At 44.6% G+C, this 16156-nt stretch overlaps 1 long non-coding RNA gene across 1 annotated transcript; it reads right to left on the bottom strand.

The window, feature by feature from the left end:
- Positions 1-2174: 2174 nt before the first annotated feature.
- Positions 2175-13812, bottom strand: LOC149325437 (uncharacterized). Its single transcript, XR_016286191.1, has 3 exons — positions 13369-13812; positions 12604-12693; positions 2175-2628 (listed from the first exon to the last, which is right to left on the bottom strand). It is a non-coding gene; the product is annotated as an uncharacterized LOC149325437 (long non-coding RNA).
- Between the last annotated feature and the right edge of the window lie 2344 nt (positions 13813-16156).

Genomic DNA, 16156 nt, shown 5'->3' on the forward strand with positions numbered 1-16156 from the left:
GCGGCGGCCGTCTTTTCGGGGTCTGGACTAACGCCTCGAGCGCTGACAATGTGACCAAGAAAATTCAGCTCATGAAACGCTGTCACCCAGACTTCGCGCACTTTTACGTGGGAAGCTCCCAGACACCCTTAGAGCGTGTGGGGGTAGCGGTCTCGGACTCAAAGGAGATGCCCTCGACTCAGCGTGGCAAACTCAGCGGAGACCCGCTACCAAGTGACAAGATGCTTTTGGGCGTTCGGTGCCCAGCTTTCGCTGGTCGCAAGCCAGAGAATGGGTCGGAGCCAGAGGTTTACAAAACAAAACAAAGTTTATACAGCAAAGAGACGATACAGAGGATTTCACAGTCACTAGTACAGACACATACAAAGTGATTAACGAAACAATGCAACTCGTGCAATGTTAAACTCGAGAGAGAATACAATACCGAGGCAATATTGCACCTAAAGTGCACTAACACAAGAGAGAGAGGTAAACAAACAAAACACAATTTGTTCACCGGGCACTGCGGCAGTCCGACGACCAGAGTTCCACGACGATGCCGTCCCGCAGACTGGCGACCGTTGCCTCGTTGGTCCGATGCTGGCCGAGTGGTGTTTTCCCGGGAGTCGAACGGGCGCGCTTCGATGAAGCTTAAACGGCGGTCCGGACTGACTGATAGCGGTCAACGTCCTCTTTTATAGGCTCGCTTCCACGTCTGTTTGTTCAACGCGCCAGAGTAGGCGCGCACATACACGCAGCATTTGCAGTGCTGTCTCCCTTCCCTCTTCTCACTGGCCGCGCGTCCCCATTGGTCAGAGGTCGGGGGTCGCATCTCGAAGTTTCGAGCGTGTTCTTGAGTGGCGCCGTCGCCGACGGGCGAAGGGGACGTGTCTTAGTGCACGCGAGGCTACGCCCTTTCCCCCCGTCAGCTGCAGAAGCAACTCGTATGTTCCAGAGAATTCGGCGTGGATGACTCATTCCTTCGGCGCACGCTGTGGCGGTGGAGAGAGAGGCACGCGCTCGGTGGGGGCTTTCCCTCTCTCCCGTTGGGCTCGCGCCGGCGAGACGCCGTGCGCGCGGCGGTTTTTCTTTGTTTGTTTCCAAAATGCGCCGAATTTAGTGACAAACGCAAAGTCACATTTTCCCGGTTTGAGAGAGAGACCAGCGGAACGTATGGCCTCGAAAACGTTTCAGGTGCTCATCGGAAGTGTCAGAGAAGATCACGACATCGTCGAGATATACGAGGCACGACTGCCACTTCAGGCCGGACAGCACGGTGTCCATCATTCGTTGGAATGTGGCAGGGGCCGAGCACAAGCCAAAAGGAAGCACCTGAAACTCGTATACACCGTCAGGGGTAATAAAGGCGGTCTTCCCTCGGTCGCGTTCGTCCACCTCTATTTGCCAATACCCACTGCGGAGGCCAAGGGACGAACAGTAGGTGGCATGGCGCAGGCGGTCTAGGGAATCATGAATGCGCGGCAGAGGGTAAACATCCTTTTTCGTGACGTTATTGAGGCGCCTGTAATCCACGAAGAACCTAAGGGTGCCATCTTTCTTCGGGACGAGGACAACAGGCGATACCCAGGGGCTCGTGGGCGGTTGTATGACGTCGTCCTGCATTTGTGTAACTTGGCGGCGGATGGCGTCACGTTCTTTTGAAGACACACGATAAGGGCGCTGACATAGTGGTCTTCGGTCGTCAGCAGCGATAATTCGGTGCTTGGTAAGCGGCGTCTGTCGCACCTTGGAAGTTGATGCAAAACAGTCGGGGAACACTGTAAAAAATAAAACACCTGTAAAGGAGTTTCCAGGTGTCTATAACTCGCACCCTTGCACCCGGCCCAGAAAGGAGTTTTGTGACTTGAATACATCTTTAAGGTGGGGTGTTTCAGGAAAGAACCAGCCCGAAAATGATAAAATTTGACCCAAAGGTGCTGAGGTGTATCACACACTTTACCACCGAGCCACAGGCGTTTTACGCTTCTTACACCCCTACACCCTTCAGGAAAAAAGCATGCAATGGGTTCATAATTTGTCCCCACTTTTATTACTTTTCTTAAGCGTTCTTTAAATTTACCATTATAATGCCTAAGTAATGCAATATACCTGTATTACTGGAGCTCTTCATAGCAGTAAACAGGCGGTGTGCACCTAAGAAAAACGTTTATTGACAAACAAATCACAAAACTGCAGAAATGTGGAAAATTTTTATTAGAACAAAACACATCCATAAAACAAGGCACAAGAAGCTTCTCCAATGAATTCCTTACTGCCATTCAAAGAACTAAAAATTTTAAGGTACAACAGCACCATACCTGCTTTTATTGGGCTTATGGTGCTGCAAGAATAAGGTTCCATAGCACTTACTCTACCTCCCAAATTTTTCAGAGCAAACAGAATGAAAAATTCATGCTTGTGCAGCCTTATATACCAGCCTGAAGAAGGCTTGAACTGTGACGCTAACTCCCAGGAATAAGCAAAAAGCAAACTTAAGGCAACTTATGCTGAACACCCATATTCCTGACATTATGGCGCAGTTGTGGAGTGAGCCGCAGTGGTAAGCCTGCTGAGTAGCCATCCTCCCTCGACGAACAGGTTCTCGCCACCTCAGGATTGTCTTCGGTGAACAGCATACATGGTGCGAGTCTGCATTTTAGACAAAAACAGTAAAATATTTCATACCAGTTTACACTGTTCAATGTTGCTGATAAATTCCAACATATTGCTCATTAACAATGTGTTTTATTATGCATGCTAACGCTAACAGAAAGAAGAAAATCTGCCCATGTGGCGAGCAAGCACCAGCTGTTATTTTTTGAAACATTCCAAAGAGGCCACTGTGGTTTAGAAAAAATAGCTCTAAACGGCATTATACAAACAATGTTTTAGCTAAAAAGCTAGATGCTATGAAATAGAACGAAGGTGGTCAGGTCGTGCAATTAATTCTGCACGAACTGCTACAAGCTAGTGCAAACCACTGGCCTGTATGGAGGGTAAACTGACTATAAAAGGCACAGAACACCATGACAACAAAGACGAAAATAGCGCACTTGAAAATGCTTTACAGTAAACCGAACAACAAGTAATGTGCAAAATTCACTGTAACAACAGAAAGCACAGTATCTGATCAAAGTCAGCAACACAACCCCTTCCATGAGAGTGGTCAGCTGCAACTAATGCAAAGCATGCATTCATTAATATATCAAGCAAGTGACATCTTGAAAGGCAGGCAACAGTGCTAAGTTAACATATCTCCCATGTCTGCAGCCAGTAAACTCAAAAATCCATCAAGAAAGATTTGCACAAGGCCACTAAACTACAAGAAAAGGAGCTGGGCCAGTTGGTGCATGAATCTTTGCAAAACCACGCCGGATAACAGGACACAGACAAGACAGGTGCAGTGATAACTGAGGAATTTATTGTTTAGTTTGCAATGAATACAGAAAGCATCATCCAAATTACAAAGAAGGAAAGTCATGGAATCGTCATTTTGTCAAATCTGTCATGATTATTTATCCAGGTAGTCAATTTCTTTTTCCTTAGAGTTAGCGATGATGTGCTTAAACAGGTTGAACAATTCTTATGTACCATACACATCTCTTACATTTCCTCAGAATTTTACATTGTCGAAAGTGTGATACACACTCACAGTCCGATATGTGTCTCGGTAGCTTGCTACGATATCCTTTCTCAGCATTGCCGACATGTTGCATTACATAAATGTTAACATGCTGAGCTTATTTCCCAACACAGGACGCTCCGCGTGGCGGATAGATCTTGTAAACTAAGCCACTGTCGCATGTCGTGAATTTGTTTCTGTGCTTCGTCTTATGCTGGGCTGTTTTTGAAGCACCTTTGCTAGGAGCATTGCATACTACATTCAGCTACTTTCTGTGAAAAAGCAAATGAAGCCACTGCAAAGAACTTCCACAAGCTGCAAAAGAAGGTCAAGCCAACAACTTGACCAAAGTAGGGCTGGTTGTGAAGAAGAGTGAGGGCCTATGCCTGAATGCCTTCTTTATGGCAAAAACAAGGAACGATAACTGGCCTTTCAGAGTAATTGTCTCTGAACAAGGATCGTGGCAGCAACCCTTAGGGCAGTATCTGCAAGAATTGCTCTCCTAGCTCACCATGGAAGACCTTTTCCTGGTAAAGAAGCCAGAAGTGTCCGCATTCCTCTTGAACAGCCGTCCAGAAGGAGTGTCTTCTCATTGTCATCAAGGACTAACATTACACGCTGCCACATTCCACCTTGTTTGAGACGGTAAGAGAAGGCATTGATTCAATGGGAGCAGCATGATTCCAGAACCAATGCAGAATTAATGCTGATAGATTCCTCGAGTTGCTAACCATCTGTTATTTTAGTTTAATTATCTGCACATACAGTGGCAAGGATTATGCACCAGTTCCTGCGTTGCACTAATTCTCATTGTCCTGCTAACCTGTCAAGATAGCGAACTATTAAAAAGCTTTGCTTATCACCAATTTGATAATGACCTCCCAATTTTTGGACGACTTCCTAGTAATCCACAAGCTTCATAAACAAGGGCAACACAACGGCATTGTTCACATATTCAAGACCTTCTCCGAAGTCCTTGCTGGAGGTACAGCTTCTCGATTTATGGCTGCACATCAGAGGCCCATATGTACTGGTGTTATGTCCCACAGTCGAAAAAAAGACTGTTGCTACTGGCACACTAAAAAATGTCTCAAACGGATTGTGTATTGACTGTCAGTAGGAAAGCGTTGAGGCCCAACTGACATAGTTACCTGAAGCTGGTTTCCCGGATGACCTCGTCTGCAGCCTTGGCTTGAAGATAATGAAAAAAATTTGCTGATCCACCCCAACGAGACTTCAGAAAGAATGGAAGTTAGCTGTGACGGCATATGTGCATGGTATCAGCCACGCGCAAGAGAAAGTGGTAAGGCGAGCTGGTGTGAACTTAGTAAACAAGGTGCCTAAGTCACTGTCACATGCTGCGGATTTGACAGCCTTCTTTTATACCAGGCTGTCTTTCAAGCACCCTAGCTGGGCGTGTTGCATACTAAGTTCACACCAGCCTGCCTGACCACTTTCTTTAGTGCGTGGCTGATACCATGCACCTATGACCTTAATCACCGTGTTGCCCACTACCCTCCCGGCTTCCACGTACTCCCCTGGCTCCCTGCGCACCATGTGGGCCTGGGTGAGAAGCTGCTGCCTCGTTACGTGGGTCCTTACCGCGTCTTCTCTTCAGGCAACTGAGCAATGTGACCTATGAAATCACGTCCCTGCACTCCCGCACTGTTCCCCCGGCCCACTCCACAAAGCTCGTGCACGTCACCTGTCTTAAGCCCTACCATTCACACCACCTTAGGGCGCCCAGGGGCTGTGCTTCTTTCCGCGAGGCGGAGGGGGTAGTGCTACAGTGCAAGTTGCAAGGCGAAGAGGACGTTGTTTTGACACTGGGCAGTTGACGACAACAGGCACGCTGCAGCTAGCGCTTGGAGTGACTTGGTTTGGGGTGCCTTCTGAGTGCAACCCGTCGCGCCTGCTGCTGAGCTAAACCCCATAGTAATATGCTATGACAGCTACGTTCCGTTCTTTCTGAAGCCTTTTACAGGTAGACAGGCAAATTTCTTTATCCTGAAGCCAAGGCTGCAGATGAGGTCATCTGGGAAATCAGCTTCAGGTAGCCATGTCAGGTGGGCCTCAAGGAATTCTTGCTGACGGTCAATACACGAGCTATTTAGGATATTTTTCAGTGCGCCAGTAGCAACAGCCTTTTTTTCGACCTTGGGAAGTAACGCAAGCACATATGGGTCTCTACAAAGTACAGCCATAGATCGGGAAGCTGTACCTCCAGTGGCATTTCTTTGGTCAGCTCAAAGTTAGCAAGAACTTTGGAGAAGGTCTTGAAGATGTCAACAATGACTTTGTGTTACCCTTGGTAATGAAGCTTGTGGGTTACTAAGAAGTCGTCCACAAATCGGAAGGTCATTATCAAACTGGCGCCATGCACAGCTTTTTAATAGTTGGCTATCTTTACAGGCTAGCTGCACAATGAGAATTAGTGCAACACTGGAACTGGTGCATACTCCCTGCCACTGTATGCACACATCATTAAACTTTACATAGGTAGAACGGAAGTAGATGGTTAGCAACTCGAGGAATCTATCCGCATTAATTCTGCACAGGTTCTGGAATTGTACTGCTCCCACTGAATTAATGCCTTCTCTTATCATCTCAAACAAGGCAGCATTTAGCAGCGTGCAGTCTAAGTCCTTGATCAGAATGAGATGACAATTCTTCTGTACAGCTGTTCGAGAGGAATGCGGACACTTCTGGCTTCTTCACCAGGAAGAGGTCTCCCACGGTGAACAAGGAGAGCAATTCTTGCAGATACTGCCCTAAGGGTTGCTGCCTTGATCCTAGTTCAGCGACAATTACTCTGAAAGGCCAGTTATTGTTCCGTGTTTTTGCAATAGCGAAGGCATTCAGGCATAGGCCATCACTTTTCGTCATAGCCAGCACTAATTTGGACAAGTTGTTGGCTTTACACAAGTTTTTAGGTTTCGTTCTTCCCTGTTTGGCGCTTAACCTTCTTTTGCAGCTTGCGGAAGTTCTTTGTGATGGATTCATTTGCTTTTTTTGCAGAAAGTAGCTGAACGTAGTATGCAACGCGCCAACACAAGATGAAGCACCGAAACAAATTCACAACATGCGACTATGGCTTCGCTTACGAGATCCCTCTCTCATGCGGAGCATCGTATGTTGGGAAATAAGGTCAGCGTGTCAACATTTGTCTAATAGAACAAGTCGGCAATACTGAGACAGGATACAGTAGCAAACTAGCAAGACATGTGTCGAACTGTGAGTGCACCCCCCACTTTCGATGATGTAAAATTCTTAGGAAATATAATTAACAGCTCATGCCGAGATATAAGAGACGTGCATGACACATAAGAATTGTTCAACCTATGGAAGCACATCATCACTAACGCCAACGAAAAAAGAAATTGACTATCTGGATAAATAAGCCCAACAGATTTGACCAAATGATGATTCCATGACTTTCCTTCTTTTGTATTTTGGATCATATTTCCTGTATTTATAGTGAGCAAAGCGATAAATTCCTCAATTGTTAGTCAGCGCAGTACCTGTGTGTTCCTGTCAGTGCCCTGTTACCCTGCACGCTGCTTTGCCTAGACTAATATACTATCACACATTAAGAGATGAAGTCTACATCTGGAAAAACACCACAAGGGGTTCCAAGCTGTTTCCTTTCTGGTTCGCGTTTCCTTCCTTAGAGGCATACATGCACCATGTAGTGAACAAAAGTACAAAGTAGATAAATAGAATTGATCATCTTCCAAATATCACTACTGTAAAATGGTGTTAACAAATGGCCACATTCATCCTTAGGACAGATCCGCATTTCATCTGTCATTACATATTAAACATGAAACTATGAAGCAGCCAGGTGAATGAATACATTTTTCCCAGAAATTTACCAAAGGTACACACAGTGATACCATTCCAGTGGATCAGTTGAGTATGCTGCTCAGGAGCAGCAGTATTCATATGGGGTGAATGCTAGCAGCAAAAAATATTGGCAATGCAATACAAGTTTGCATACAAGATGCGAAATAAACGGCATGATATGGAACCATTCCAATTATGCAAGCAGAAAAAATTGCATTCAACCTACACTGCAATATTAATTGAGCTACAAAAATATTATAAAGGCTTCTTCAAATCAGCGCACAGTTGGCATTTATATGCCATTGGGTCATTCCATGCCAACTGTTCCAGGCTTAGCACTGAATCTTCTATTTCTTTAAAAAAATTCATGGCTTATTGCATTACCTAGGCAAACATTATCCCAGCTTGTTTTAGGCGGAGTAATTTTTTCCCGTCGTGGCCGCCATTTCATGTTTGAAAGTGATAGCCAAACCTAACCTTGCAAAAAAATTTGTAAAAAGAAACGTTCTTACGCAGGACTATGAAGTTTCTGTTATATAAATTAAAGGTATTCCATATCCAATGCAGTAAATTGAACTTATTTTGTTTTAAATAAAACATGTAATAAGTACAAAATATAAAAATTTGAAATCTTTTATCAAATTTCATGTTCTCACAGTAGTTATTCTATTTTCTAAGCTGTCGAGAAGGCAAATGTGATAAAAATGTTTCAGAGAGCAAAACATGTAAGGCAAGACAGCGAAAGGATTCTAAAGTCGAGAGAATTTGCTTTTTGTGACATATTGAGTAGTCTACTACATAATGAGGTGATCTTAATTAAATTATGAAAGATAGAAATTTAAACAGTACTATTTAATGGCATTTATTTTTAGTTTATTTGGGGCTCTTTTTTTTTTTAAGCGAGAAAACAATCTTACAAGTTGAGTCCCTGCGTTCAACATCGACACTGCTCAGTGCTGTAAATTTGCCACCAGCTGTAAATTACACAAAACCAGCACTCCGCTGCACGAATACAATGGTGTGCTGGTCTTCGATACCAGCAGCTTCGGCAATAAAGAAATCTGCTGAAGGATAGATTTACAAAAAGTAAAAATGAAGGGGCCACATGGCAGAACGGCTCTCGTTCCTCGACACAGGGAAGCACTGTTTGTGGTATGACCAATCAGAGTTAAAACCTCTACTACCATGAAAATTACTTAAACTTTTCAGTGGAATGGACTTTTTCACCTGATCACATGGGAAGAGCGCTTATGACGGCATTGGTGGAAGTGTGAGGCCCCCTGCAGCAACAGAAAGCATTCAGAGGTCATAGAAAGGTTAAATACTGATCCTCTATAAGCTGTTTACATCGGCGGAGAAAACCATTAAGAGTGTCGTAGCTATCTGGGTGCTCCAACAAATGATTCAAGAAAACAAAGGTGAACTCACTAGGCCGTTTACAAGAGTGCTACCATTAAAATAAGCATTTTTCACCACATCAAGCCTTTTTTATCTCTCTCAATGGTGCACGCTGGACATAAGTCATGCTCGAGTTCAAACTGACAAAATGTGAGCGAACATGCCAGCAGACACGTCAAAACCAAAATTTGAGGAGCATCCACATGGAGCACCGTGCAGCGAAGCTTTGTGTCTCCTTGATGCCGGCTCTAGCGTGCACCGCAGTGTCGAGCAAGCAGCCAGCAATGCTGGGGTTGAAGGTAGAGACTCAAATTGCGAAATTATTTTCACGCCTAAAACGAAAATTGCTCCAATTAAAATTTTAGAAATGTCACAGCCATTAGAAAATAAATGAGGCCAACCTCACTGAGCCACTGGCGGCTGAATATGCCTCAAAAATATTTTTTTTCAGCTGACTGACATGCCTTGCATTTTTTTCATCTCTGAAACACTTTTATCACATTCTTTGCCTTTTGGATAACCCAGAAAAATAGTTGAAATGACTGTTATGAGAACATAAATTGAATAAAAAATATCAATTTCCAATATTTTTGTACCTTCTTTCATGAAAGCACATCCTTTATTTATATGAAAAAGTTTCAGTCATGCATAAAGTGTTTATTTTTAACAAGTTTTTTGTAAGACTTAGCTTTGCTATTGCTTGTAAACATAAGACTGTGGCCACAACACGAAACTTCTTTTTTTCTGCCAAGAACATGCTTTAAAAATCTTTGTCATGGTAATAAAATAAGCCATGATTTTTTTGTTTCTGTAGGAAATTAAGTGCAGTCGAGTACAAAAGTCTGGATAACATGGCGTGGAATCACCTTATTGAGTATTGCACAGCAACACAATACACAGCCTACTTATCACCAGGCATGTAGCAGCTTCCATATAGGTCAATAAATTGGCTGGGCTGTAAGAGGCTTCTGTAACACTAGAAAAATTACAATTACAAGTTACAAAGAGGACACCAATCTGAATCTTTACATTGTGCAGATGTATAACCGTGACACTGAGAACTCCCACTCCCCTACGCACTTGGATGGTGGTATCGTTCCTGCCAGTCTACCAAATATAGTCCCCGCAATATAATGAGTCTAGCATTTTGCCCTCTGTAGACGTGAGCAGGAAAGGAGACTTAATGCAGGTAATAACAAACATAAGCATCCTAAGAGTTTGGTAAGCTTGCAAAATTTAAGCTTGTTCGGTTCCAAAAATATGCAATAGCAACCTGAATGGTCATTCATTCAAACCATGCGAATGCAATGGGTAAAATGGCTCCACAATGTAAAAGGTTACTTTCTTGAGCTAGTCGGCACATGTTTGTCAGCATGAAGGGCACAGCATGACTATAATGGTATGAAAGAACAAGACAGACTAGGCGCTGACTCAAGACTGACGATCTTAATTGCTGCCACACAATAAACAGGTGAAAAAAGAGCATAAACAACATTTTTTTTCGCGACAGTTTGCCAGCTTGCAAAACATGTGGCACTGCATTAAAGATTGACTGCGAAAGGCAAAAATGCTGGTGAATAAAAACAAAAAAAAATGTTTAAAAATGTAGAAGAAACTGTTACCCTGCCGTCTAAGCTGCTGAGGTAGCCTATACTCCGTCTCACAAGATGTTTGCAGCACTACGAAAGGTAGAGCTCTCTCGTCCAATCAGGATGGCGCGCACTAAATTAGTGTGTTCCTACGCGCCTGTGGCTCAATCCACCTGATGTCCAGGTGGCTTCTTTCTACCTCTAGCAGGTGGCACTTGATGTCTTTTTATTCTATTTTGGTTTGTTTTTGGACAGGCGGACGCCCGTTCCAAAGGGACTAGCCCCACTTTTTTTTTTTTTTGTCGCAACCTGTTCTGATCAGTTCCTCTGTTGTCGCGAAGCCACCTGCTTCGCCTGCTTGGGGAAATAGCGCACTGTCGATGTAGAGCACACAGGAGACACAACAGACTCGACCGACGCCATGTTGGAAAGTGGCAACGCATCACTACCTCGCAGCAGGCCTCCGCAGAGCTGTGTCCGTACGGGCTTTGTCGGGTAATATCACCAGTAATTGAAACACTCCCTACCATTTAAATATACCTGTCCAAACCATGTTTTAAGTTGCAATGCTTATTGTTTTGATTAATAGTCATACGCTCCTCAAATATTCGAGGGACTATTTTCTGCGTTTCTGCAGTCCTGATTGGACGAGAGAGCTCTACCTTCCGTAGTGCTGCAAACATCTTGTGAGACGAAGTACAGTTCTTTGCATCTGAGCACAACAGAATGTTTGCAGATGCATTTGTCTTGCTCCTGACGGATAAAACGCATCAACAACAATCTCCCGCGTGTGCTGGTCCTTATGCGTGTACAGTATGGTTGTACGGCTGAAAGCAGAGGTGCAGTTTTCACACGACAGCCAATATTTGACCATATTGCTTTCAGGAGGTGGTTTTGAGGGGCTCTTGTGTTCGCTCAGACAGTCGTTTAGACATGTCCTGTTTGACTGATAGAGCACGTTCCGCGGGATAGCTCACTTCTGTGCGCCACATTTTTGGGGCACTTGTACATAAGAGAATTCTCGGTTCTTTTCGCATTCTGCAGGTGGCAACCCTTCACGGTTGACACTCTTGCGGAGACATTGCAATTTGCTTGGAGCAGAGAATACTACTCGCACACCAGGCCTAGCTCCTATTCTTTTCAAATTGTGATACACTCGTGGAAAGGACGCGTTCACAAGCAGAAGTATACAGGACTGTGTACTTCTCCTGCTTGTGAACACATACTTTTTGAGAGGAGGAGATTAAGACATTATGTGGTAGCGCACTTTTTATCACCAAATGCTAGTACCAAGTTCGCAGGGATATGGTAGCCGCAGCTGGCAAAGGACTGCCTTTGCCCTGCAGTGGGTGTAATCAGGATGATGATGATGACAAGAAAACTACGTTTAACGACACTCAAACTGGTTTGCAATAACCCCATGCTGACAACGAACTAGCAAGGATGTACAAATAAATGAGGGCATGGTTAGGCTATGGTGGTGAAATAAAACGTACACTCGCCAAAAGATGGTTTATAAAAAAAAAACTTAGTTTGACCTTTCGGGACCCGTACGGTTCCCTTGTTCACAATGAATGATGGACGGAATGGACCGCTTCTTATATGCGCACTTGACAACGCAGTGAGTGGGCGTAGTTATCCGGGAGATTACCCTTCGTCCTGTTGATGACATGATCCGTGGTCTGTATATAAAAAGATTCTAAAAGCAGTTGTGACGATGTGGGTTTCATGGTATCTAATATTGTGGCGTTCTCCCAGTCAATGGTGTGGTTCTTTTCTTGAGCATGCTCTGCCAGCGGGTTCGATGAGGTGCGACATTTGTTGACGTCGTTTTTATGTTCTCTTAATCTTCTTCTGAAATCGCCTGATTCGCCAATGTATGATGCATCGCAGTTTTTGCAGGGGATTTTGTACACCACTCCGGGGAAACGTACGGGTCCCAAAACGTCAAACTAAGTTTTTTTATAAACCATCTTTTGGCGAGTGTACGTTTTATTTCACCACTATGCCTCTCCCTCGCCAGACAGGATTCTGTCGAACCCTTGATTATGGTTAGGCTATGTACCCTGTTTCATGAAGCAGCCTGATGAAGGAAAGAAGGGAAAATGGCCCAAAAAAGAACCTAGCATACAACATAAAAAGAAGCTTGCAGCAAGAACTAAAACACACCTTTGCTTCCATACTGCTCGTGAATATTTCCCAGCGGCAACAAGGTGCAAGCTGTGGCTGTGGACTCCCATGTGGATGTAGATGTTTCCCCTGCAGACATCCATTTAATACCATCACGATTAGAGGCCGCCAAAATTCAGAAATTAGGTTACTACGGCCAAACAATGAAGCTTTTAAAAACTTGAAAAAGCAAGCTAAATATACCTAGCTGGCACAGCACTGGATTCTTTAATCTGGATGCCGTTCTAAAAACAATTAAAAACCAAAATAGATAGCAGCGTCAACAAATTTATGCAAAAACATGGCCTGATGCACAAACGATCAGTGGTCAGCGCCTGCAGCACACAAAATTGAAAGCTTATCTCAGACGTCACGCTGACGCAACGCATTTTACGCACAGATACGGAATAGACCTTACGCACGGGCGGAAAAATTACCACGTGCAGATAAACCGTAGGACAAGGAATTTGACGAAATAGCGTTAAACGGCTTTAAATTTGACAGAACACACATACTAGAGCTCTTAAGTAGCATGAGGCAGTACTCTGCAACATTCGTTTCGTCAAAACAAAAACAGCTCTGAGTAGAATCATTCTCGGCGAACTCTGTTCAGTGCTGCTTCTCTTCCTGGATACATGGAAAGAGCTGCCTGTCTGCAGATCTTGGCACTTTGGTACTAGAAGCGGCAAGTCTTGAGGCCGCTCTTCCATAAAATATGCTTTGAATAATGCACACCAGCATGCATGAAGACATAGTATTGCTTACCATTCGAGGCAGGTGTGTAGTCGTGCCGAGCTGATGAAGTACGTCTCCAAGTCACGGCAACGCTAGTTTTTCATTAAAGCCGACTTCAGGACGTTTCTACATTACAAAATGCATTCTGGTGCATAAACACGCGCACATTATAACTTCGCCCGTGATTTCTGATATCAAACCTTTAAAACGTGAGCGAGCGCCGGCCTTTCTGCCAATCTACAACAAAGAAACGCATTCGGCAGAGCCTCCAAAGGGTGCTTCTGTTCCGATACGTGAGATACGAGTACTTGGACAGCAGTGAACGAACCTACGCACTACTCCAGTTATATATGAACAAAAAACACTTCAGTTCAACGCGGTACCTCGAAAAACGCGGTCGAAAACGCAGTTCACGTCAACTGCTGAAATCCGCACACCACGACCGACGCCACACCGTACACAAGAGGCAGGAAAAAATCAACAAAGGCCCGACGGTACCGATGGCCGCCTAGCGGCGGAAATGTAGTTTCACTTTCAGTTTTACTTTCAGTTTTGAATTCAGTTTATTGGGTTTTTTACAGTGCGTACGGAAGCTAGAATGTATTTGCAGCATCGGAACAGCATACGCAACGATTGCCAACCGTTACCAGTTACGGAAAATGCGAAGTGATTAAATTAGATATATTTCATCGTATTCAAAAGTTACCATGAATTGGCCCCCTTGCCGTTTCTTTCTTTTTACGTTCACTCCAGCGGCTGCATTTCGATGGTGGCGAAATATATATAAAAAAGTGTAGCCTATATCGTCGTCGAAAGTGGAGGGAGCATGAAATGTATGGCAGTCACGGCGTAGCATATTTTGGGACGGCACCCCCACCGTCAAGCGACACCTTCGAAGGGCCGCACAGGGACGGTGCCAGGGCATTCGTGGTGAGGAGGCTCAGAGAGGTAGAAGATGAGCGGGAGGGCGCTATGTTATGATGGATAGGCATAATGCTCCAAGGCCTGTGGCATTGCTCTTCATAAACTTAAATTAATCAACAAAACGCAGCGGTGATTGAGAGCAACACATAAGGCCGAATGCCGACTGCAAGGTCTGATCGCGACAGATTTTTCTGCGGTCCAGTAGACCTTCAGCTCCCTTGGCGCTCTCATGGGTCCGCACAGCGTGCTTCCACTCGCGGCGCGCCTGTTACGAGATCAGCGGGAGGATCGAAATGTTCGCTTAAGGTTCTAAAAGTTCTAGCTCATGTTCTCTGTCCTGTGCGCTGCTGTGCGTAGACGATGTTCGCTAGTTTGTCCAGAACGGAAACTGGAAGCACTAAATGCCTAAATTGTCCGTGTGTTGTGCGAATGTCAGTGCACGTTAAAGGACCCACGATTGCCGAAAATGGTATGGAGTCCTCCACTACGGTGTCTCCGATAGCTCAGGTTTAGCTTTCAGACATTAAACGCTGTATACCGTAGCATTTAACTTTTTTGTAATGGGTTTGCACAGGTACCTTCTGCTACTCGCTCAGTTTTGGAGAGCTACGTACGTCGGGGCAAAATAAAATTTTTGTTTTCTTCCCTTTGCTCTTTGAGCTTCTCAAGCTCGTCTGGGACCCTAATTAACTTCAGGTCTCCATCATTACCTTTCTTCCAGTTGACACAGAGGTTACTTCAAGAAATTGCTAATTTTGGTCTTGTTTTTTGCGCGTAGTTTCGTGCGTAAAGTAGAATGATTTCGCGCTGACAATACTCCGTTTGAAAAATATGCAGGGTGTTTCACGTAACTTGAACCAAGGATTTGAAAAAAGCGGTACACCGCAGCCAGCTGAAACCAACGATGCATTGTTCGCCATCATGTGGCGCTCCTCAGAATATTTTGTATTGCGCTTAATGAATTAACTAAGATGAATTATGCAATTTTTCATATATTCACTTTAGTGCCAAGACCATTACGTTAGGTTGTAGAGCAGGTTTATAAACAACGAATACAGTTTATTGTAGCATCGTATCTCCTACGGGGTCCTTTTTTCCGGCATCTAAAGAAAGCCCGCGAAATATGAAAAGATACCACGTGACTACGCTCGTGCGCTACCAAATTGCAACGCTCTCAACGGCGTTTTCGAGCAAACTGAGTATGGAAACTGAGTGTGCCCGCTGACCGTGGCGAAGTGAACGGCCGCCGCTCTTAGCAGCGGCTTGACAGTGCGTCAGCACTTTCCGCAGCGGCGCGGCGGCCGTAATAAAATCAATGTCTTTTTTTTTTTTCAGCTGCGAGTGAACCAATATTTTTCTCGCCGCTGCATGTATGTTCTCGGGTGCGAAAGATGTAAACCATGCCTCAAAGTGCAATCCTCAAAAGCGCATACTATCGCCCCCGTCAGAGCGTTTGTACTGCCTTCATAATTAGTTAAGTTGGGATCGCCATGTGGAATGTTGCCTTAACAATCGCGTCGATGCATCAGTGAAACGTGGATAAAATGCCGAAAACGCACGTTACTGCTTCACACGTGCACGTGTTGTTGTCACAGTAACCACGCCAACACATTTTGTCCATATAAAACGCACGAGCTACAGCTATATTTTATGTTTTTTACAGTTCCCTTCCCCAATTAGTCCGGCATGCATAACTGAGGTGAAGCCAGCTTTACATTTTTTAAAGGAACACCCTTGCCTGCACTGGCGGGTATTTTGACCATATGCACCCGCCCCTAAAATGCTAGGTTGCAGACGGGTGCAGGACGGGTGCACGAGTAACAGAAACTCCTATTTTGTCGGGTGCGAGGGTGTGTTTGTCAGTATGTTCCCTTTAAAGGTGTGAAATTTTTTA

Source organism: Amblyomma mixtum, chromosome 10 (genome assembly GCF_055824585.1).
Source record: "Amblyomma mixtum isolate Tamu chromosome 10, ASM5582458v1, whole genome shotgun sequence".
Taxonomy (NCBI): domain Eukaryota; kingdom Metazoa; phylum Arthropoda; class Arachnida; order Ixodida; family Ixodidae; genus Amblyomma; species Amblyomma mixtum.